Below are 22,761 nucleotides of genomic sequence, written 5' to 3'. Positions count from 1 at the left end.
GATTAGTTTCTTGAGTTCCCTGTATATACAGGATGTTAACCCCTTGTCTGATATATTGCTGGTAAATATTTTTTCCCAATTAGTTGGTTGTCTTTCTAGCTTGGTTGCGATAGATTTAGCTGTGCAGAAGCTTTTTATTTTAAGGTAGTCCCATTTGTCAAATCTCTCTCCAATTTGTTGTGACCCTGGGACTCTGTTCAGGAAGTTCCTTCCTGTGCCTATTAGTTCAAGTGTCTCTCCTACTCTGTCCTGTAATAGTTTCAGAGATTCAGGTTTAATGTTAAGGTCTTTAATCCATTTTGAGTTGATGTTGGTGCATGGTGATAGGCTGGGGTCCACTTTTAGTTTTCTGCATGTGCTCATGGTCGTTCTTAACCCACTTGATGAACAAAGACAAAAATCTGATCTCACTCATTATGAGTCTTTGCTCTCTAGGTTGGGTTTACCTGAAGGAGGTAACTGACCAATCTGAATAGAAGCTGATGAGTGGTTTATAATGTTAAGGAATTAGAAGTAGCCAGTAAGTAATTTCTTAAATATATTGCAATAATTTATTTTGGTTATTTCATGCTGCTTTTTAAAAGTAGTCTTTTGTGTTAATTTGTCCTTATTACATATGTTTTCTGAAAGGCAACATCTTCACTCAGAGTATTTTTTTCTTTTTTTGGTTGGTCTCGGGGCTTGAACTCTGGGCCTGGGTGCTGTCCCTCAGCAATTCAGCTCAAGGCTTGCACTCTACGACTTGAGCCATAGCACCACTTCAGTTTTCTAAGTGATTTATCAGAGATAAGAGTCTCATGGACTGGGCTGGGAAGGTTGCTCAGTGGTAGATTGCTTGCCTTGCATGCATGAGGCCCTGGGTTCGATTCCTCAGCACCACATAAGCAGAAAAAGCCGGAAGTGGCACTGTGGCTCAAGGGGTAGGGCGCTAGCCTTGAGTTGAAGAGTTGAGGGACAGCGCCCAGGCCCAGAGTTCAGGCCCCACAACAAGCAAAAAAAAAAAAAAAAAAACCCAAGAGTCTCATGGACTTTTCCTGCCTGAGCTGTCTTTGAACTACGATCCTCAGATCTCAGCCTCCTGATTAGCTAGGATTACAGGTATGAGCCACTAGCACCCGGCCACTCATTTTAAATGAAACAGTCTTAGCATATATATACACGTGTGTGTGTGTGTGTGTGTGTGTGTGTGTGTGTTTGTATGTCAAGAAGTTTAAATAAAAAAATATTTTCCAAAAGAATCATTATAGTTGACTGGGTAGTGAGATTTTTCTTTTTCTTTATTTCTTTGTATTATTAAACTGCTTCACAAATATCTTTTTTCTTTCTTGCTATTGTTTCTAACGTACTTATAATGTACCATGTGATTTTTTTTTGTTTCTTTGTATGTTCCTCCCCCATGGTATTTTCACTATATTTGATGTCAGTGCCCTGCATCTTGTATATACACTTCTCTAATTCTGGGAGAGGAAGGGAAAAAACAAAATGCTTACATAAGAATACAGGTTGAGTCATTGTAACAATGAGATGTACAAAACATTATGTTGAAAACCGACTTTACAGCTTCGGTTGGGGGGGGTAGTTGTGGAGGTGGGAGGGAAGGGATGGTAGGGGGAAAACAAAGGAGATGGTAACAATGCGTAATAGGAAATGTACTCATTACCTCGTTCATGTAACTATAACCCCTCTGTACAGCATTTTTATAATAAAAAACGTACAACCCCCTCCAAAACAAAAAAACTGCACACTGAAAAAAAATAAAATGCTTCACATTGACCATGTATTATGCTTATAAATGAGGAAAACAAACGTGTATGTAAACACACATACAAGTCAACAAGCCAGCTATGGCTGTTCACATTTGGCATCAGGATCTGACTTACAGAGTTCTCTCTGTTTGAGTAAGACCCTATTTCAAGGGCTCAGGGCTTGACGCTCGTAGCGCCAGGCATGGGTGTCCCTGTATTTTATCGTAGAGAAACCTCCTCACGTGAGCTGGGGCCTGCGTAGTGGGCGGGAGCTGCTGCCATGACAGGACAGTGCTTTTCTCCTACAATCATGCCTTCCCCTTGGCGGGGAATTTCTAGAGGTAGGCGAGTAGCTGTCCCTTTACTGTAAATGTGTATGGATCACAAGAGCGAAGGTCTTTTTAATGTTATGATCTGAGCCACATTTCATATCTGAAATGATGAGAAAATAATTACTCATTTTGATTAGAGTAAAAAATCAAGTAAAATTCTCCAAATTTCTTTTAGATATTATCTCCAGAGCCATATCATGTGCTCAGTTAAAAATTAGGGCTTTTATGATGAAAGAACAAAAAATGTTGGGGCAAATCAGTAGTCTGCCGTCAGTAGGGTATGTGATAGCCTTTTGTGCTTAGGAGTTGCTCTGAATTAAAAAACAACAGCAGCAGCATTTTGTAACGGGGTCACAGTGCAACCTCATGGACATTCCTCCCTGCACCAAGTATTTATTAAGTACTTGTTGCAGACATAGCACTAGAGTTAACACTCCTGTTCTGCCTTACATATTTTCTTAGTTGATTTATGTTATCTAAAAGATAAAAAAAAGGTTTTGTGGGAGTTATCTAAAAGATAAAAAAAAGGTCTTGCGGGAATAACATAGTTGTGACCTTTTCCCACTTTGCACAAAGCATCACTAAGATGCCATCTCCCTTTGGGGGGGGGAGGGGAGGGGAGGGTGACACTGCAGTCTATGGTACCGATGTCATGTGACTGTCGCTCCATTCAGCTCACTCTGTCTAGTCCTCAGAGCTTCAGACTGACTTAGATCTTGTGTCCTCACCTGCTTTGTTTTCCTGCCTTCTCTCCTGTTTAAAATAGACTTGCTGGATTGGCTCTTCATCTCCTTACCTTGTGCCTTTCAACCAGAGGACAGTCAGTGTTTGAACAGGCAGGTTTTTTTTTTGGGGGGGGGAAGCAAAAATAGGTAAGTAGGTAGGTAGGTAGATAGGTAGATAGATGATGGATAGATAGATAGATAGACAGACAAACAGATAGACAGATAAAGCAGGTGGGTGGGCAAGCTAGTCCTTTAGCAAGCATAGATGTAATGGTTGGGCATTCTTGGCTCTAATATCTCCAGGACCCCTAACAAAATGGGCTATGCAGTCACCTGCTCTGGATACTCCACTTGAAAAGCATTTTACATCCTGTCTCCTAATCTGTGTGTGTGTGTGTGTGTGTGTGTGTGTTGAGGGCCCTAGGGCCTGAACTCAGAGCTTGGTCTCTATCTGTGAGCTTCTTTTGTTCTAGAATTAGCACCCCTCCTCAAAATCTATATCTATGTATCTTTTTTCCTTTTTATAATTTTTGATAATTTCTTAGATTATAATAATTTCTTTTTCAAAAGTAATTTCTTCTTTTTATTTTGTGTTAGTTGTGGGGCTTGAACTCTGGGCCTGGGCGCTGTCCCTCAGCTCTTCAGCTCAAGACTAGCACTCTACTACTTGAGCCACAGCGCCACTTCTGGTTTCCTGGTGGTTAATTGGAGATCAGAGTCTCAAGAACTTTCCTGCCCCAGCTGGCTTTGAACTGTGATCCTCAGATCTCAGCCTCCTGAGTAGCTAGGATTACAGGCCGTGAGCTACCAGTGCCCGGCAACTTCTAGTTTTTTCATTGGTTAATTGGTGATAAGAGTCACATAGACTTCCTGCCTGAGGTTGCCTTTGAATTGCAGTGTTCAGATCTCAGTCTCTTGAGTAGGTAAGATTGCAGTCATAAGTCACCGGTGCCCAATGGTTCTTATTTTCCTTTTATCTTTTCCTTTCCTTATTTTCTTTTTATTTATTTGAGGAATTGGTGCCAGGACTTGAACTTGCATTCTTGTTCATCTTGCTTTCCATGATGGGCACTCTACAACTTGAGCTACGTATGCTAGCATTTTTCTGGTTAATTGAAAATGGAGTCTGAAAGATTCTTCTGCCACAGTTGGCTTTGAACTGAGATACTCAGATCTCAGCTTCATGAGTAGCTAAGATTATGGGCATGAGCCACCTGTGCTTGGCTTTATTCTTGATAAAACATTTTTTTGGGGGGTCCGGTCATGGGGCTTGAACTCTGGCCTGGGCGCTGTCCTTCAGCTCTTCAGCTCAAGGCTAGTGCTCTACCACTTGAGCCACAGCGCCACTTCCGGCTTTGTTCTTTTTGCTTATGTGGTGCTGAGGAATCGAACCCAGGGCCTCAGGCATGCAAGGCAAGCACTCTACTACTGAGCCACCTTCCCAGCCCCTTGATAAAACATTTTAATCACAGCTCTATCATGTTTATTTCTGGGGCTTCAAGCCTGACCTATGGTAAGAATGGTACCAGTTCTAAAAAAAAAATGGGTTAGAAAAGTGATTAAGATGGAAAGTTTTATGTTATATGCATTTTACCACAAATAATACATTTGAAAATTTATTGAATTGTGCACTTAAAATGAGTTGGAACCATATAGTGATGTTCATAAAATAAAAATCATTTTGTCTTAAAAGTCATTATAAATGGTAGTTTTAGAGAGTGAGTTCTTACTCAGAACCATTAAATACATTTAGTTATAAAATTTCTTTTTCATTGAATGCGTTCAGTCCTTTTTCAAGGAATTGTGATTTTATTCTTGGTACTTTAAAAAGTAGAATTTCCTCAGAAATAAATGATGTGTTTTATTGTATTGTTCTCCTATATTAGAAAGACATGATAGATATCTTTTTTCCCCAAGCAAATGAAACAAGAGAACAAATATATTAAGTTTTCCCAGTGTAATATTCAAAACTGACTTCCAATAAGATTCTCAATGGTGGAGACATCTGATTTTACTGGTTTATCTTCAGAACACACCCAAATATCCTCTTCTTGAGCTTTCTATTTAAAAAATTATTACTAGAGGAAAATGTATTATTTAGAAAGGGTTTTGTAGATAATTATAGGTATAATTGAAAATGTTAAGGAAGATTTTATCACCCATAGTTTTAAATGACTCAGTAGTCTTTAGCTAAATGTGAAACTTCCCTGGAGAGATAACATCAATAACTCTATTTTATGTTTTACTTAGAGAAATCCATCTTGGGGCTGAATATTTTGCTCTTAAAGTTAAGTCAGAGCTGGGAAGGTGGCTCAGTGGGAGAGCGCTTGCCTTGTATGCCGGAGGCCCTGGGTTCGATTCCTTAGCACCACATAAGCAAAAAGAAAAAAGCCAGAAGTGGCGCTGTGGCTCAAGTGGTAGAGCGCTAGCCTTGAGCTGAAGAGCTGAGGGACAGCGCCCAGGTCCAGAGTTCAGGCCCCACGACTGGACCTCAAAAAAAAAAAAAGTTAGATGATAGCCACGCAACAATTTAAAAGCAGGTTATTCTCAGACAAATTAATAAGTTTGATTTTGATTAGTATTTTTCCTTGGATCTATTAGCATACTTAGAAACTGTGTTTAAAATACGTGTGATTGTTACATGATCTGCTTAATTGTCAGCAACATTAATTGAGCACTGTCATGTTCCTGTCAAACATTACTCTGTGATGAGCTGGACAGGGCTCCTGCCCTTTGGATCATAGTTGGGTACAACAGACATATAAAGCAAGATGACAAAGGAAATCAGTGCTGTGATGGAAGTTGGAATGACCCATCAACGCATTCTCTGTGAGGCCAGCATTTTTGCAGCCCTCAGGGAATACATTCAGGCAGTGCTTAGGGAGGCCAGGGGGCAAGTGTCTGCAGATGCATAAGCACACGCAGCATCTTTATCATTACTTTCTTCAAGCTGCAGAGAATACAATGTGAAAACGTGAGAATGTTAGTAACAGTAATGATAATGGTAGATAGCGATAGTGGTTTTTGGTCTTGTTTTGTTTTGGGACTTGGACTCAGGACCTGGGCACTGTCCCTGAGCTTTTTTTGCTCAAGGCTACTGCTCTGTGCTTGAGCCACAGTTCATGTTCTTCTTAAAACTTCTGGCTTCAAACCATGATGCTCAGATTTCAGCCTCTTGAGTAGTTAGGATTACAAGCATGAGGCTGCTGGTGCCTGGTTGGATAATGATTTCTATTCTGAGCAATTGATGTTTTCTCAACCTCCTATTAAATACAACTAATACATTTGATTGATTTTTTTTCTTAAAACAGACGATTTTGAGAGCATTTTATTTTTGAATATTTTTATTATGTTTAAGTAGTTGTACAAAGGAGTTGCTATTCACCAAAGCAGTTTATGAATACAGTGCATCTTGATCAATGTCCCTTTCAGCCGTCTCACCCACCCCTCCAACCCACCCCTTGCCTTCCTTATCTTAATGTTAGGTTATGCATGGAATTCTTTTGCCATTTAGCAAAGCAGTTTATGTGTACAATGCACCTCTATCTGTGTTTTCCCTTCAGCATGTTAATCCCCCCTCTTTGACCCTGCTCTTCCTTTATATTTCTCAATTCTGGGGTCTAGACAATGAATTCTTGCCTGCATTCCTTCTTCCCCTTCATTCTTCTACTCCTCTCCCCTTGACCCACCCTCCTCTCTTGCAAGTACCCATTTCTGGGTACTTATTTTGTTGGATATTGATTTAGTCTTTTTTTTTTAAGAATTATAGGATTTGAGCTCTTTATAGATTCTGTTATACTCCAATTAACTCATTTGTAACTACTTGCTTACCATGCAGTGTGTTTACTTGTAGATTCATAGGCACATTCTAGCTACCACAAATGAAGGAAACCATGCAACCTATGTTTCTCTGGGTCTGGCTTACTTTGCTTAATATATTTTTTTCTAAGTCCATTTCCATACAAGTGGTAAGTACAATGTCATTCTTTCTAATGCATGAGTAGAATTCCATTGTGTGTGTGTGTGTGTGTGTATACCACATTCTCTTTATCCATTCACCTTGAGAGCATTTTTGATTCACATGGCAAAAAGTAGAAAAAAATGACTATGTCCTGAGTGCACCACATGTACAATTTCAGCATTTTCTCCCCCACTCACTGTGGTATATTGGTTGTAATCAGTGAACTTCCAATATCACCCCAAATGCATGGTTGAACTTAGGGTTCTTTCTTGGTGGTGAACAATCTACAGATCTTGACAGATGTATAATTACAGCTGCATTTTCCTAAAGGTCTATCTATGTCCTACCTAATCATCCTTCACTGTCATATTGAATCGTGTGTGTGTGTTCACATGCGTGTGTGCGCACATCTGTACTTGAGCTCAGAGAATGGGTGCTGTCCCTTCCCTTTTGTTTTTCTGTTCAAGGCTAACATTCTATTACTTCAACCACAGCTGTATTTTTGGCTTTTTTTTGTGTGTGTGGGGTTGGTCATGGGGCTTGAACTCTGGGCCTGGGCACTGTCCCTCAGTTCTTCAGCTCAAGGTGAGAGCTCTACCACTTGAGCCACAGCACCACTTCCGGTTTTCTGAGTGGTTTACTGGAGATAAGAATCTCATGGGCTTTCCTGCCTGGGCTGGCTTTGAACTGCGATCCTCAGCTCTCAACCTCCTGAGTAGCTAGGATGACAGGCGTGAGCCACCAGCACCCAGCTTGGCTTTTTGATGGTTCATTGGAAATAAGAATCTTACAGACTTTCCTGCTCGGGCTCCCAGGTCAAACCACAATCCTCAGAACTTAGCCTCTTGAGTAGCTAGGATTATAGGTGTGAGCTACTAGCACCTTTTGTTTTATTCTGTTGAATTTGACCTAAGTGAACAGCCTGCTGAAATGCAAAAGTAGCTCCAGTTAGCTGCCACCTGAAAGCCCTCCCAAGAAGACATGGAATCTCATGAACTCCACGAGCAACCTTGTCATGGGGGTCTCTATTGCTTAGCACAGCTGCCCGAAATTTATGTCAGAGGCTGTGGCATTATTATTCCAAACTTGCTGGAATCCATGTCTCCCTACTCTTAAACCACCTTCATCTCCACAGAAAGGTGAGAAGGTGCTGTTCAGATCCGCCTCTGCCTCCGGAGGGTTGGGTCCTCTAGGTGCCAGATGGCTGGTTATAATGTAAACAGACCTATTTGTTTTTGGAGAAGCAAATTTTTTTTGTATTCAACCAAGCTTGTAAAATTTCATTAAGAAGCTAATCATTAGCCTTGATTAAGTAAACACTGGATGTTGGACATGAATATTTTAGCTTCCTCTTTCCAAGCTGGCTCAGCCTTCTCAAGGTTGCTGATTGTCTGCTGGGGCCGGTAATTTTTCAGTCACTTACACAGTGTGTCTCTCCATCATTCAGGGAATCTCCACCCACCCCATTAAACTGGGGAAGCCAACCAAGGCTCTCCCAGAGTCCAGGGAAGCTGGTTCTTGATGCTCATTAGAGGAATTGAGTAGGGAATCTCACAGCTGCCCACACCATTACAGGACAAATGCTGCTTCTCTTCCAGTTCAACTTGAGACTGCCCCTAGTTGCTTGTCTCTCCGTATTTGCCTCTGTACACATTTTAGGCTTTGACAAATATCAGATTTCTTTTGTATGTGTGAGTGATTTAAGAGTCAGTAAAAAGCTATCTCTCTCTCTATATATATGTATATGCTTAATATTTGCACTTATTTTCATCTCTAAGGAGTTAAAAAAGACAAAGGGACACAAGCTAAAGGCAGATGCAGCCAGTGGCTTGCATTGTTACCACTGCTGCAGGAATGATGAATTGGAGTGGTGGAGGGAAGGTTTCCTGTACACAAGAACGCGTTTTGACAGCACTTTCCACAGTGTGTTTCTGAATTCAGAACAAGTCTGACAAGGGTTTAGAAGGGGAAAAATAGGGATTTTGTGGCCAAACAAATTTTGGAAAGCTCTTTCACAAATTTTCTTCATGTTTTAATAATTTATAAGCCACATGGCCACATAAGAGGCCCTGAGAGACTCCTGCTCATAAAGAAATCAATTTAACTCTCTTGGACACGGTGTTTCTCCACAGCACTTGATGTTTAATACCATTTTTCTTGTGTTTTCAAAAATTTTGGCCCAACACCTTGGACCATCTCTCAAAACCAATGAACTAAACGTTGGGACATAGTGGTATAAGCTGTCTCTGGCAGTTGCTTCTTGAACTTGAATGTGCATTGGAATCTTGGGAAGCTTATTAAAACATGGATTTCTGACCTTCATAAGCCCCCTGCCTCTCACTGAGTTTCTAATAGGGTAGGCACAGGGAAGTCTTGGGAATCTGCATTTCAAATATGTTCTGTTGATGGGGATCCCACTTTGAGACCTTGTGGCACATCGTTAACCAGAAATAAAACAAATACTCTGTAGTTGGGTAGAAGATATCATGTACTCATCCAACACATATGATGGAGCCTGCTACATGCCAGGCTGCAGGAGAGAGGCTGACATGCAGTGGTGTTGAATATAGATCTGAGTTCTGGCTTCAGGAGCCTATAGAGTAGTGGAGAAACAGGCAGTAAACAGGCAAAGGAAGTAGATCAGTTGGGACTAATAAGTTGAGAAGACTGCTATGACACTAACTGAAGGTACTCAGGAAAGATCTCTCTGAGGTGGCAGGGATGTTCAAGCTGAGACTGGCTATGCACTTCCAGGAGCCATGAATAATTGGGGAAATGTTTCAGGGTAGATAAAGACATGAGCAAAGTTCCTGGAGAACGAGAGGAGGAGGGTTGGTAATTTGGGGGACTGGAGGAAGGTCACTGTGGCAGGAGAAAAGTAAAGGGGAGGGGAGGTGGGGTGGGAAGAAAGTTGGAGATGAGGACGGGCTGGGCCAACTGAGCTGAATGAAGAATCAAGTTTCACGTCAATGCAGATATTCTGCTGAATATTTTAGCAAGTCACTGGGTGCCCTGTGAAGGAAGGATTGTGATGGGAAGAAGAGAAGCTATGAGTCCTTTGGGGAGATCATCAGAAGGAAGGAGGCTGGGAGAGAGTACAAGTGGTTAGGCTAGTATGTACTCATGAGCCCTGGGGAAGAGGTATCACCCACAGTGGGTTTTGAATATCTGCTAGGGGACAGGAAGACACAGATTGCTAGGCGGTAACTCATGAAGGAAGATCACGGGGGATTTGATGATGGATTAAATGTGAAAGGCGAGGAAGAGAGGCATGCTAAGCACGGCTTCTGGCTGAGCAATAGAGAGGAAATGGGGAAAGGCAGCAGGCGGAGAAATAATTCAATGATCCTGTGAGCCAACTCATTTCTGAGAGAAGAGACAGAGCCAACCTTGCTTTTAAGAGAAGAGTGAAGTGACCATTGTCATCACTATTCTGTAATTATAGTACTTGGCTGTTTGATAGAAATGATGATGGGATTTAATAAATACTCTTGTTGGTAGAGTTCCTTAGATATTGTGCATCAGTCAGCGACTGCCTTGCATTAGAGTATAAATGAGGCCATTGAATGCTAAGCATAACATGTTTTTGTGATAAGTCAGAGGGCACTTTAGATTCTCAGAAAATGTTACTATTGCTGTGTAACAAACCACCTCAAAATGTAGAGGCATAGAACAGCTATTCCATTATGATGACAGCTTGGGCAGGGTAAGAGTTCAGACAGGGTATAGTAGGATCTGCTGTGTCAACTGGACTGGCTTGTTTGTGTGACTCAGCAGATGGCAGCTGGAAACATCTGGAGATGTGTCAGCCGAAACACCTACACGTGGCCTCTTCTGTGTCTGGTTTTTCCTCTCTGCAGGGCAGCCATTGTGCACTTGAATAACTTACTCTTCTTTCTCCTCCTTCTTCTGAATTAACTTTCCGATACAGCCTTGTCCTTTTCCCAGGCCAGCCTTGGACTTTAGTCCGCCCGTCTCTACCTACTGAATAGCTAGTGTTATAGATATGAGCACCTTTGTAGTTGAACTTCTGACTTGACAGCCTAGGGCTCTAAAAATAAGCCATCATTGCAAAGATCTTAGCTCTCTGGGAATTATGTAGGACAGGTAGCCAAATTCATAGTTAGCTTAATTGAGGGCTGGAGGAGAAGGGATTACTGTGCTCAGCGTGTTGCCTCTGAGAAAATGGGATCTTCAGGGAAAAGGCCTAGTTACAGGGGAAGAGCTTGCCATTTTGCATTAAACAAGATGATGGAGATTATCCTCTCACGTTGCCTGTGAGCCAGTTGCATGGTTAACTAGTATTTTTCCAATCTCTTTCACTTGCCCAGCCCTGACAGGTGGAGCAACCAAGCATAGTCCATGCTTATCAGATAATTGGAGGATGTGTGTGTGTAAGCTAGGACCTGCAACAACATTGCCTGGTCACAGGTTTTTTAAAGAGAGACTTCTGCTCTCAAATGCATTCTGGTGGACTTTACTCACAAAGTAACAACGCAGCATTTCCTTTCAGTGTAGAAATTATTCTTTTTAAGATTAGGAGGGGGTGGGGATTTCATTGTTACATTTTCATACATGTATACAGTATATTCCAATCAATCTCACTCCCTCTTTGCCCTTTCCCCAAACAATTTCCACAGATTTCATTGTTCTATTTTCAGAGTTGCAAACAATTTAAGAAATTATTCTTCCTGCAGGCTTGGGAGGTCTTCAATGATTAGAAGATCCTCGTCTGAGTTAGATAAGCTCTGTGAGTTCAGGTGGTAGATTCCAGAATGGAGAGAGTAGACACAATGGGAAGGATACAAGATGGTCAATTGGTGGAATAGAATGTGCACGTTAATCTCTTAAAATATTTTAAAATCATATTTGTATGCATCTTATTGAGTATGAAATATAATACAATAGCCTATGAATTTTATGAATGACTGAATTTATGTATGATAAAAAGTTTATTTTTGTTTGCCTTTTGTTTTTTGCTAATGTAGTTGACACTGCCCAAAGGTACATGTCATACTCTTACATTTGCACCTTGTTGCTACTGCTTTTAAAACATTATTGTGCACACATATTGCCAAGGAAAACGTTTTCTCATCATAGTTTGGGGTATTAGTTCATAGTATTTAAGCTCACCAGGGACTGACTTATAAATGGGAAAGGCCACATTATTAATTTTACCAGCTTGAAAACTGGGAGTGTCATTTAACCATGTTATACTCTAGTTCTCAGATGAAAGTAATCTCCTTTAGGATAAAAAGAAAATATTATGCAAGAATTGGCTGGATAAGCCTTGAACTAGAAAGAAAAAAAATTTAGGTTCATAAAGGATTCAAGAGGTCTAGATCACCACATAGTGAGTTATTATGGGATGCAGCGTAGAACAGTGGCTAAGACTGTGAACTTGGGGGTCAGCCTGCCTGGCTTCCAGCTGTGGCTCCATCAGCAGAGTGTAAACTTGGTCTAGGTCATTAACCTTTCTGTGCCTCTGTTTTCTTTGTTTTCTGTATAAGATGTATACATGTCATAGTTCCTACCCAGTCTGAGCATAGTCCAAACAAAATGCTTAGGAGCAGACTGCAGTACATATAGAAAGCCCAATCAATGCTAATAATTCTTCTCTATTCTAAGGATGGTTCTTTCTAAAGAACTGATTTGTTGTCTACAATCAGCAAAGTTTAACTTTCTGGACAGATTCTCATTTGCAGCAGCCTCTTTTTAATGCCCCTCACTTTCCATTTGATGCCTCTGGCATTTCAGTGTCTGCCCTGGTTTAGGTGTGGTTTGTCTCCCAACAGTTTGCATGCTGTAAGTTTGATTCCCAGATGGCTGGTGATGAGGTGGTAGGACCTTTAAGAGGTGGGGCCTGCTGAAAGATGGTTAGGTCATGGGAGTTCTGCCCTCATGAGTGGATTCATGCTTAGGTGTCCTATGACTCAATTCGTTCTCACAAGAGAGAACAGATACGAAGAGAGCACATCCTACGTGTTTGGCTACTTCTATAGTATCTGATCCTCTTTCTACTTCTCTATCATTTGTGAGGGAGCCAGATAGTGGCATGAGGCTTTTTTTTAAATTCCAGCCACCAGAGTCATGAGCCAAATAACTCTTGCCCAGTCTAACAAAGTATCTTAAGCCCTTAGAACAGGGATTCCTACTCATTCATCTGGTATCCCTGGAACCCATCCCAATGCTTGACATCAAAAGCTGCCCATGATACTTAAGGCATGACACCCTGCCTCAGAACCTCTTTGGATTTCGGTGCATGGAGTTCAAATTGATCTGCTTTTGCACAAAACAGCAAGCTGTTTTGTTTTTTTGAAAATACCATCCGGGGGGTTACAATTACATGGGCAAGATAATGAGTACATTTCTTATCAAGCATTGTTGCCTCCTCCTTTGTTTCCCCTTCCCATCCTTTCCATCTCCTCCCCCACCCCCACCCCCCTTACCCCCCTCTCCCCGCCAAAGTTGTAAAGTTCGTTTTTCAACATAACGATTTGTACATCTCATTGTTGCAATGGGTCCACCTGTATCCCTATTTAAACAATTTGTTGTTTCCCTTCCTCTCCACAAATTATACCAACATCAAATACAGTGCAAGGTTATTTTTATTAAGAGGAAAAGTACCTTTCCAGCTTGCCAACTCTAAAATTTCAAAAGTCCAGGAAGCAGTGCCAGTGTAGAAAGGTGCTAGGAAAGATGTGTATGCAGGGTATGTGGGGGGTGCTTTTGAGGACCCCAGTAACAGAATTAACAGCATTCAATTTAGGCTTAGAAAACCTCTATGTCAGCCAAATAGAGGATCTGTGGGCAGATTTGATGTTCTATTTTTGAGTCCTGGTTTTGACTAAAGGAGGATTTTTTTTCAAATGTAATGTTTATTACATGTTTATTACTGTGCCCATTATTAAAATAACCAAAGAAAAATCAATTTAAAAATGCCCAACTGTCAGTCCAGGCAGTATTGATGTTTCGGCTTGACTGGTTCATGGTAGAGCATAAATGTATGGGCATCTGAAGCAATTCCTTACAGACCAGCTTGGTTCTCCTCCAGTGTCTTCTCTTGGAGTTGTACCTGATTCTGTTACCAGTTTTCATCCGAATCCACTGGGGAATGGGGCGATTTTGCTTTTGTTTCTTGGCCAGAAACTGCTTGATTCTGAAAGTCTTGTGAGAAGACATGTTGGGAAGCTCTGGAAGGGACAGTAACCATGATGGCAAACAAAAGCTGAAGAGTAAAGGAGGATTTTTGAACTTTCAAATGTATGTTTGTTGCTCTTACTTATATACGTGTCTCCCTTGTCCCCTCTTGATAAAATGGATTGGAAACTCCTTGGGTTCATTTTGTACATCAAGTCATCATACCTATAATCCTAGCTACTCTAATAGCTGAGATCTGAAGAACAGCATTCAGAGCTCGCCTAGGAAGAAACGTTTGCTAGACTCCATCTCCAATCAACCAGGTGAAACCTGGGCTGGTGGTATGGCTCAAGTGATAGAGCACCAGCCTAACGAGCTCGAGGCCCTGAATTCAAACCTTAGTACTACAAAATAAACAAGTAATTAAGCAAATGAATAAATAATCTGTATCATTGCTATTTATTATTATTATTATTTTGGTCATGGGGCTTGAACTCAGGGCTTGGGCTCTTTTTCTCAAGGCTAGTACTTTACCACTTTGAGCCAGAGCCCCAAAGTGGTAGTTAATTGGAGATAAGAGTCTCGTGAAGGCTTTCCTGCACAGACTATCTTCGTGATCCTCAGATGTCAGCCTCCTGAGTAGCTAGGATTACAGGCATGAGCCACCAGCACCTGGCTGTCACTGTTGTTTTTAAGTGTAGTGTCTATAAAGAAGCCCAGAGTTAAAAGCTGACACATAAATAAATTTATTTTATTGCTTATGTTTAAGGGTGAATGGTTCCTCACACTATATATGCCAGGAATGCATTTTACCAATAATTCTCCCCACAAATTATATTTTATGGTGTTTGTTCCCTAAAAAATGCCGACATCTGGTGAGTTTCTTCATCATCTTGTAGAGACAGAACAGCATTTTCTGAGCATCTAGTGTTCAGAAGGCCTCTTGCTTGGACCTCTTGCGTACCAGTCTCCAGGCCTAGCAGCTTACACAGGCTCACTGCAGGAAACCAAGCAGCCTCATGTGACTCTTTTCACGGTGGTTGGTACTCATTACCTTTCTGTCACCCCAGTAATTACAAGTGGCTCTGGCAGCGATTAGCTTTTTGTTCAATAAGATGAGAGACTTGTCCAGTCAGCTCCCTTGTCAGGTGACCCCCCTCCCACAGTGACTGGCTTCTTTCCAGTTTGTTCTCTGATCATGTGCATCTCCAGTCACGGGCCCTATCACGGAGAATGTTTGGCTGGCATCTGCATGTGTTCTCCCTCCTCCCATCTTGATTAGGCTGGAAATTAGTTGAGGCGAGGATGGGATGTCCTCCTCATCCTTCCCCTTCTCTGGCTGAACCCTGTTCCTTCTTCCTCTTTCCGTCAGCCTCCCAGATGGGGCATGTTCTGGAGAGAGCAGGAACATGGCTTAGTCCTAATGGGCCACATTGGTGGATTCTTAACCACATGGGAGGAACCATGCAAAATCTTTATGAGTGTTATTTCATCTCACAACTTCCTAAGAGCGAGATCATATTGTTATTCTCATTTGGATGAGAACAGTGCTCGGTAAGGCCCAGGGTCCTATGACTGTACATCAGGGTTAGAGTTTGAATTTGAACCTTTGAAACTTCCAGAGCCTCCTAGGGTGTACCACCACTCCCAGAGGGTGGCTAAAAACCAAGGCAGAATAAATGAAGTGCAAATCAAGTGCAGGGAACTCAGAGGAAGGCTGGGAGGAAGTTTAGGACTGGGCTTCAAAGTAAGTAAGACATCTGGGTTCTGGTGGCTCATGCCTATAATTCTAGCTACTCAGTAGACAAATCTGAGAGACCATCTCTGGTTAACCAGCAAAAAGCTGGAAGTGGAACTATGGCTCATGTGATAGAGCTCCAGCGTAGAGAGTGAAAAAGCCAGATGACAGTGTGATGCCCTGTATTCACACACACACACGCACACACACACACACACACACAAATAAGTAAGACAACTTAGGGGTCATTAAAATAGTTACTAAGACAGGCATGATGCCGGGAAAGCCAGGGTCGTGGGGCTGGCAGAGAAGCAGTTGGAGGTGCTATGATCCTGTGGTCCCTCAGCAGGGCGTGGAGGGCTCCCTCACCCAGCGTGCTTCTCTCTCAGTGTGGACACAGAGCCTTCCCTTGCTTCTTTTTTCCTCACTAAGGAATCAGGGCTATGGAGGGAAGGGCTCTTCTCAGCACTTCACTCCAGCTGGGGGAAGTGCCTAACCTGCCAGACACAACTATGGACCATCCCTCAGAGAACATCCCTCAAAGGGCCCAACATCAGTTCCTGGGAACTCCAGGAACACAACAGCTGTCCCCACCCCCTTTCCTCTTCAGTCCACACCCTTGACCTGTGCTACCTATAGGAGAGAGGCCAAGAGTAGTAGTCAATCACCACAGGAACCTGTGATCCAGACATAGCGTGCTATCCAGACAGCAGGCTGTGTCTAAGACCAGGTTTCCTGGGGCTGGGAAGGTGGCTCAGTGGTAGAGCGTTTGCCTTGCATGCTCAAGGCCCTGGGTTCGATTCCTCAGTACCACATAAGCAAAAAGAAAAAAGCCGGAAGTGGGCACTGTGGCTCAAGTGGTAGAGCGCTAGCCTTGAGCTGAAGAGCTGAAGGACAGCACCCAGGCCCAGAGTTCAGGCCCCACGACCGGACCCAAAAAAAAAAAAAAAAAGACCAGGTTTCCTGTGACCCAAGGAATATGGAAAGTCCTGCTCAGCCTGGTAGGAAGTGCAGTAGCTTCTCATCCTCTGAACTCAATTTCCTATGAACTCAGGGTCTTGCCTGTAATGACAACATGCCAGATCCGGGGTTCTCCCAGCACACCTCAGCCACTTTGGGAAATTCATCCTAGGAAATTCTTGAAGGATTGCCTGTGACCCTGCTTCCTTTCTTGTTGTTCTTCCTTAACCATGAGTGAAACTGCTCCCTGATGCCACTCTCTTCACCCCTGTCCTGTAAGAAGCAGTGTTCTCCTTATCCTTATTCCGGGCCTTCTCTGGCCTAATAATAAATGTTACCAATGGCTCTTTCTAATTTCAATGACTCGGTTCCAGTATCCATGTTTCTCATGACTGGGCATATTTCACACAAGTAGCTTCATTTCAGAGGGAGCCTTGAATCATTTCATGTACATGTTGGGGGCCAGACAAGGATGACATACATGGTCCACATTTCTAAAGGTCTCAGTGTCCTGGTTTGACTAGCCACTGGCTTCCTAGGAACTGGCATTTTTTAGACACCCTTTATGTCACATTCATGGCACCTTCTAGGTCTCACTATTGTAGGTGAGCTGTGATAGAAACTGGAAGTGCACAGCTGGATGTCCTCATAGTATAGTGCTGGTGAGCATCACTGATGAGCAGCGATCCTTGTGACTTCCTGTTAACATCTTCTGAGCAATCCTGTTTTCCTCCCTGGGTAAAGTAAGGTGTAAATCATGCCTATGATTGATAGAAAGGCTGAAGGGTTGAGACTGGAAGCAAGGCCAGCTTCTTCCCCTTCCCCCCACCCCCACCATTTATGATGGGCTGAAGGGGCTGCCTCTCTTCAGTTAAGTTTAGGGGAGGCTAGTAGCCATGAGCAAACATAGTGCTCACTGGATCCAGATCCTGTCCATGACAGTTCTCTGTCTCAACGCAGAAACCTGAAGGCACCCTCATATAGGCAGATCGTCTTCTTTTTGGGGTACAAACTTTAAGAGAGAATAAGTCAAGTCATACAACTTTGAAATTGCTCCAAGACATCTATTGAGTGTGGGCTGTATATCAGATGTGGTACTACTTTGATTCAGACATGAATAATTAGACCCCACCTGTCTGCATCCCAACTCAAGTGGGGGGAGGCAGAAGAAGCCAGGGCAAGCAGGCTGTTGTGAGGGTCTCTTCACAGAAGCCTGTAGTATAGAGTAGGAACAGTATGGTGGAAGCCAGCGAAGTTCCAGACAAAAGGATACTCAGACTTAGTGCAAATAGACTCTTCTAAGAGACTCCAAGACTCCAAGCCAAGAACTCTCTGTTTTAAGATAAACACTGTCTTTATGACAAATGTCCCTGCTTCTCCAGGGAGCCATTTTGTGCCATGTCTGAAAACATCATACCATCCATCTGAAACTTGCCTTTTAGACAACTGGCACTGCTGCCAGTCATCTTGGCAGAGTAAAGATGCACGGAAGGTTTTACAGCAGAAGGCTTTACCTAGGAAGTAGTTCAAAGGTCATAGGGCTTTGTAGGTGTGGTCTTCTGACATCCAGAAAATGAAGTCCAAGCTCTTGTCATTTCTAAGGCGGGAAGGGAAATCATATCAGAATAGTTGTGCTTAAAATGTAAGTATATCCTCTTGGGAGTGTGATTTAAGATGAACATTAAGTTGAAGATTGTGGAGAGGTAAATGCCACGTAAGAGTACATTCTGTGGTCTAAGGCATTTACCTAGCTGGCTTACTAATGGTGACTGAGCATGAATGAAGCACAGCAATGACTGTGGGGCTAGTATGTAGCTGGTGGCTGATGGAGGAATAGCTATTCAAGCCATCAGACTCCTGCAGAGTGTGAGCTGACCAATGTCCCTATCTAGAGGAAGTGGACATTAATGTGCCAGAGAGGTGGGCCTGCATCTGAACAGCTTGAGGTCAGGGTGCCTAGAAAGGGATCTTGGAGACCTCAAATCTAGAGCCATCAAGAACTAATGGCCCAGGAGCCTCATCTCTAGGAACCTGTTTTCTAGTCATTATTTTATAATCCAAGGGAAAAATCTATTCGATTTTACATACTTTAATATGCAGATCACTTTCACAAATCATTTGGTATATATAACAAAATACATTTAAACTCATTTCCATGAATGTGTAAGTTCAATAGAGAAAAGATAATACTTGCAAGCAAAGCCAGTCAGAAAAAATATATATAATGCTTAGTACTCTCATGGATTATTATTTCTCTGTGTCATCTTTGGGGTTGAGATTTTGTAAGGGAAGGGAAGGCCTTCTTCTTGCCTTCTCTATTCTTCTAGAAGTCTTCTTAGAAGCCAAAGTGTTATGAGAAGAATCTAAGGAGCTCTTAGCCTATTGAGGTTGGGTTAGAGAAATGACCTCGGAAGTCCAATTTCATGAAGGTCACATGCATTTCTAGTGATCTTTTTCCTGATGCTTGTTCTCAAGGAGGCATAGTTTATTGAGATTGCCCTTGAGGTGAATAGATGTCTCTTCTTTATCTCCAAGAACTGTGTTGTGAGACACTCCCAGTTCTAGGACCACCCATAATCAGCCATTTTGTGAATTCAGTAATGGGTAAAGCTATGCTCACACAGCTTGCAGCTGAAGAAACCAGAATGTACCATGTTGAACACATCATATTGACAAAGGAATGAAGCATAGCACATCGAATATTGGCAAGGGTATTGAGAAAAGGAGCTAATAGTTGACTGGTGGGAATAGAAATTAGTAGAACTTTCTAAAAGCTACTTGGCAATACCTAATAAAATAGAATACATATATAAACTGTAGGATCAAGTATTGCCTTTTCTTGGTATCTGCTCTAGAGAAACTCCCTCCACTTATGCTCAGAGACCATACAGAGATAGGAACTGGGACACTGTGTGTAACTGTGAAGATCTAAAATCAATCCATCTTGACTGTTTTTATCTCTGTCTGTCCATGTGTCTGTTTGTCAGTATCTATCTCTCTTTGTCTCTCTCTCTCTCTTTCTCCCTCTCTCTCTTTTTCTCTCTCTCACACACACATTCACACACACACACACACACACACACACACACACACACACTTTCTCTTTCTTCATTATTTTCTGAACTGTTTGCATTGTTGGACCATAGCCCTTTAACCCTGAAGGCAATTTTAAAAGCAGACATAGAAAAATGTGAACATGTTGTTTTGCTGGTGGGCACATGTAAGTTTGACACAGAATTACTTCTAAGTATTTTATGAGGTGTTAAAAATGGAAGGCAAATACAGAGATTTTTGCAAAGAAGCATAACATTAATTTTCTTTCCTTTCCCTTTCCTTTCTAGTTCCTCACCTTAAGACCCAATATTCTTCTCATGTTGAGTCTGTGTCACTTCGGTCAGTGGCTTTGGCTCTTCTCATGTAATTTGAGACAGTTCCCAGGATTCCAGTTTGTGTTCAGTTTCTTCAGACATCTACTTGTCTGGTGATCTCTGTTTAATTGTGCATGAAGCTCCAGAAGCCCGACTTGTCAGTTGTTCTTTAGGTGCTTTGAGTTGAAGGGGACTGTGGGTGGAAGATGGGAAATTAACTTCTGGAGTTCATGAGCTTATTCTCCTAATATTGCTACATCAGTCTGCCTTGGTATGTAAGCTATTCATATGTAGAGGAGAGTGGTTGTTGTATGATGGATATTTAGAAGACAAAGTAGAGCATGCACTTCTAGCGGAGAATTTCCAAAGTATGTGATAAAGCAATTCTTAATTTTCAGAACAGACACTTGGGTGTGCCTGTCTGTCTGCACAGTATTTTTAGCGCCAGAACAGCCTTTCAGTCCATGTCCGACTCACTTTCTGCAGGAATACTTAAAGTTCCCTATTCGCTTTTATCTTCTTCTTCTTTGGTAAACAGTTGACTCAGAAACTTCCTCTGCCTGATCTCCCTACAGTGTACTGCAAATGTTGCTTTCCCCAGCTGGCTGTGTGTATCTTTGGCTATTCATAGAAAGAGAGGGCTTAGCTTTCTATTTCCTGTAGGAACCTGGATCATCTCTCTTCTCATGTGTCTGAACCTGGGTGAAAAGGGCTTTCTGGAATTGGAGCTAGTAGGTAATGGAAAAAGGACTTCTCTTTTTGTAATACAGAACAATCATTTGAAATTATGCTCATGGATCAGTTCTGGTGCGTTAGTCTGACTGTGATTGCATTTGTGTTATTTTCTTCTTGTATCTGTGGGTGTTCTAAAATCCACATAATGGTCAATCACAAGAAACCACCTGGATAAAACGTGGGAATAGATGCAAATGGCTTGAATGTTTAAGCCCAGCCATTTTGTCTGAATGTTATGCTGGGCCTGGCCTGGTCCCAATTAGAAAACCTAACATCCTTTGCATGTTGAATCTGTTTCACTTCAATCTGTAAATTCTAGCCTGAGATTCTAATTTCCATCCAGGAACTACCCCAAGTCATCCTGTAAGACGTAGGCCATGTTCTGTGACTGACTTGGAAGTCTGATCCAGGTTTGCCAAAGTTCTCAGGTGAGCTGGAGCCAATAGGAACTGTATGGAGTCATGAGCAAAATACCTTTATTTCCCAGTTCAAGAGAGATTAATTAATTAATTAAGTCTGTTGAGACTTTCTGTCCTGGAAGTCCATAATTAGATGAATCTGGCAAAGAATTTACTAAGACATTTATTATACTTGATAAATTTCACAAGTCACTTGACATCATAAATGTAACTATTTTCTACTTCCCTGTTATTATTTTTGCTGCAGTATCTTAAATTTGGCAATTGATATCAGAACTGGATGATTACAGTTATACATCTCTAATATCTACATAGTGTATCTGGCATAGTATACCTTCTAGGTAAATGTCTATATCTAGAAAACATGGCTGAACGAGTAGTTATAAAACATATCGCTAAGTTACCATACTTATTTGTTCGTTCTTCCTTTTGACTTCCTCTAGTTTTTATCCTTTTTAGGCCACAGTTAGGTGATTTATAATATAATTTGCTGGTTGTGCTAGCACTGCCCCCAGCAGTATATATTCTCCTACCTCTTTTTTATGTTGCATGGGGTCTCACTACATTTCCTAGGCTGGCCTTGAACTCTTGGACTCAGTCCTCCAGCCTCTTGCATTCTGGAACTACAGGTGTGTCCACCATACTTGGCAATTTTGTTTGTTTGTTTTTTAATAAAAGTATGTTTCCTTCACTCAGGCTTTGCCTTTCATGTCTTAAGTAGTTTTAATTACTTTGCCTAATCTCTATCTGAGTCTATTACTATCTTGGGAAATATATTCTTAATCATCAATTTGATGTCTAGGGTAAGCAAATTGATGCTTAAGAATTAGATGCTCAATGCTTTGCTGGGATAAAACTCTTTTTCTAAATGAAGATAATGAGACTTAAGAATACTGTTGTATAATGTGTGTATCCCTGGTGGGGCTGTTTTATGATTAAGTAGTAGAATGGATGAAAAGGCATTTTGGAAAAAATAAACTAAAAGTACCTTATAATGATGTTAAGTTTGTTTCTTTTTCTAGACACTCTAGGGTTCACATTGCCCTAGAACTCATTATTATTTGCTTTATTGCCATCATTCTCTTTTCTTCCGAACCGTCACCTAACTCCTCCTTTTATCATTGCATGTCCTACCCCCATTATGGTAAAATAGAGTGGCCTTCTACTTGGGCAGCAGATATATCACAACCTTCTGGCTAATTTGAACTAATTAAACAGGGTATTATTGTTACTCTGTCATTTATTCTTCAGCTCCTGATCCTTATCCATCTTTGGGGTTCTTAACTAGCAAGTAGGTATGAGCAACTCTCCGTCAATAGTAGAAACACATTGTTAGTTTGGGTTAAGGTCTGAAGGGTACTTATGATTGATTTTTCATAACCCACTGCTTCAGTGAACTGAATAGTTTCTACTGTAATACAGCTCACCTCTGCCATTACTCATTTGCCATGTCTCTTTTATTTATTTATTTTTATTGTGAGCATACTGTACAAAGGGGTTACAATTACATGGGCAAGATAATGAGTACGTTTCTTTTTTTTAATTTAATTTTATTTTATTTGTGAACATACTGTACAGAGGAGTTACAATTACATGGGCAGGATAATGCGTACGTTTCTTACCAAGCATTGCAGCCTC

At 41.6% G+C, this 22,761-nt stretch overlaps 1 protein-coding gene and 1 pseudogene across 2 annotated transcripts in view; one reads left to right on the top strand and one right to left on the bottom strand.

Annotated features, from left to right (window-relative positions):
• The window catches only part of Ankrd44 (ankyrin repeat domain 44), a 188,621-nt gene that overhangs the window by 9,452 nt on the left and 156,408 nt on the right, over positions 1 to 22,761 (top strand). The window lies entirely within an intron of this gene.
• LOC105980794 lies at positions 13,460 to 14,227 on the bottom strand (annotated as a pseudogene).

This window comes from Dipodomys ordii, unplaced genomic scaffold, assembly GCF_000151885.1.
Source record: "Dipodomys ordii isolate 6190 unplaced genomic scaffold, Dord_2.0 Scaffold1, whole genome shotgun sequence".
Lineage (NCBI taxonomy): Eukaryota > Metazoa > Chordata > Mammalia > Rodentia > Heteromyidae > Dipodomys > Dipodomys ordii.
The sequence above is the reverse complement of the archived record's forward strand: the minus strand, read 5'-3'. Positions and strand labels throughout refer to the sequence as shown.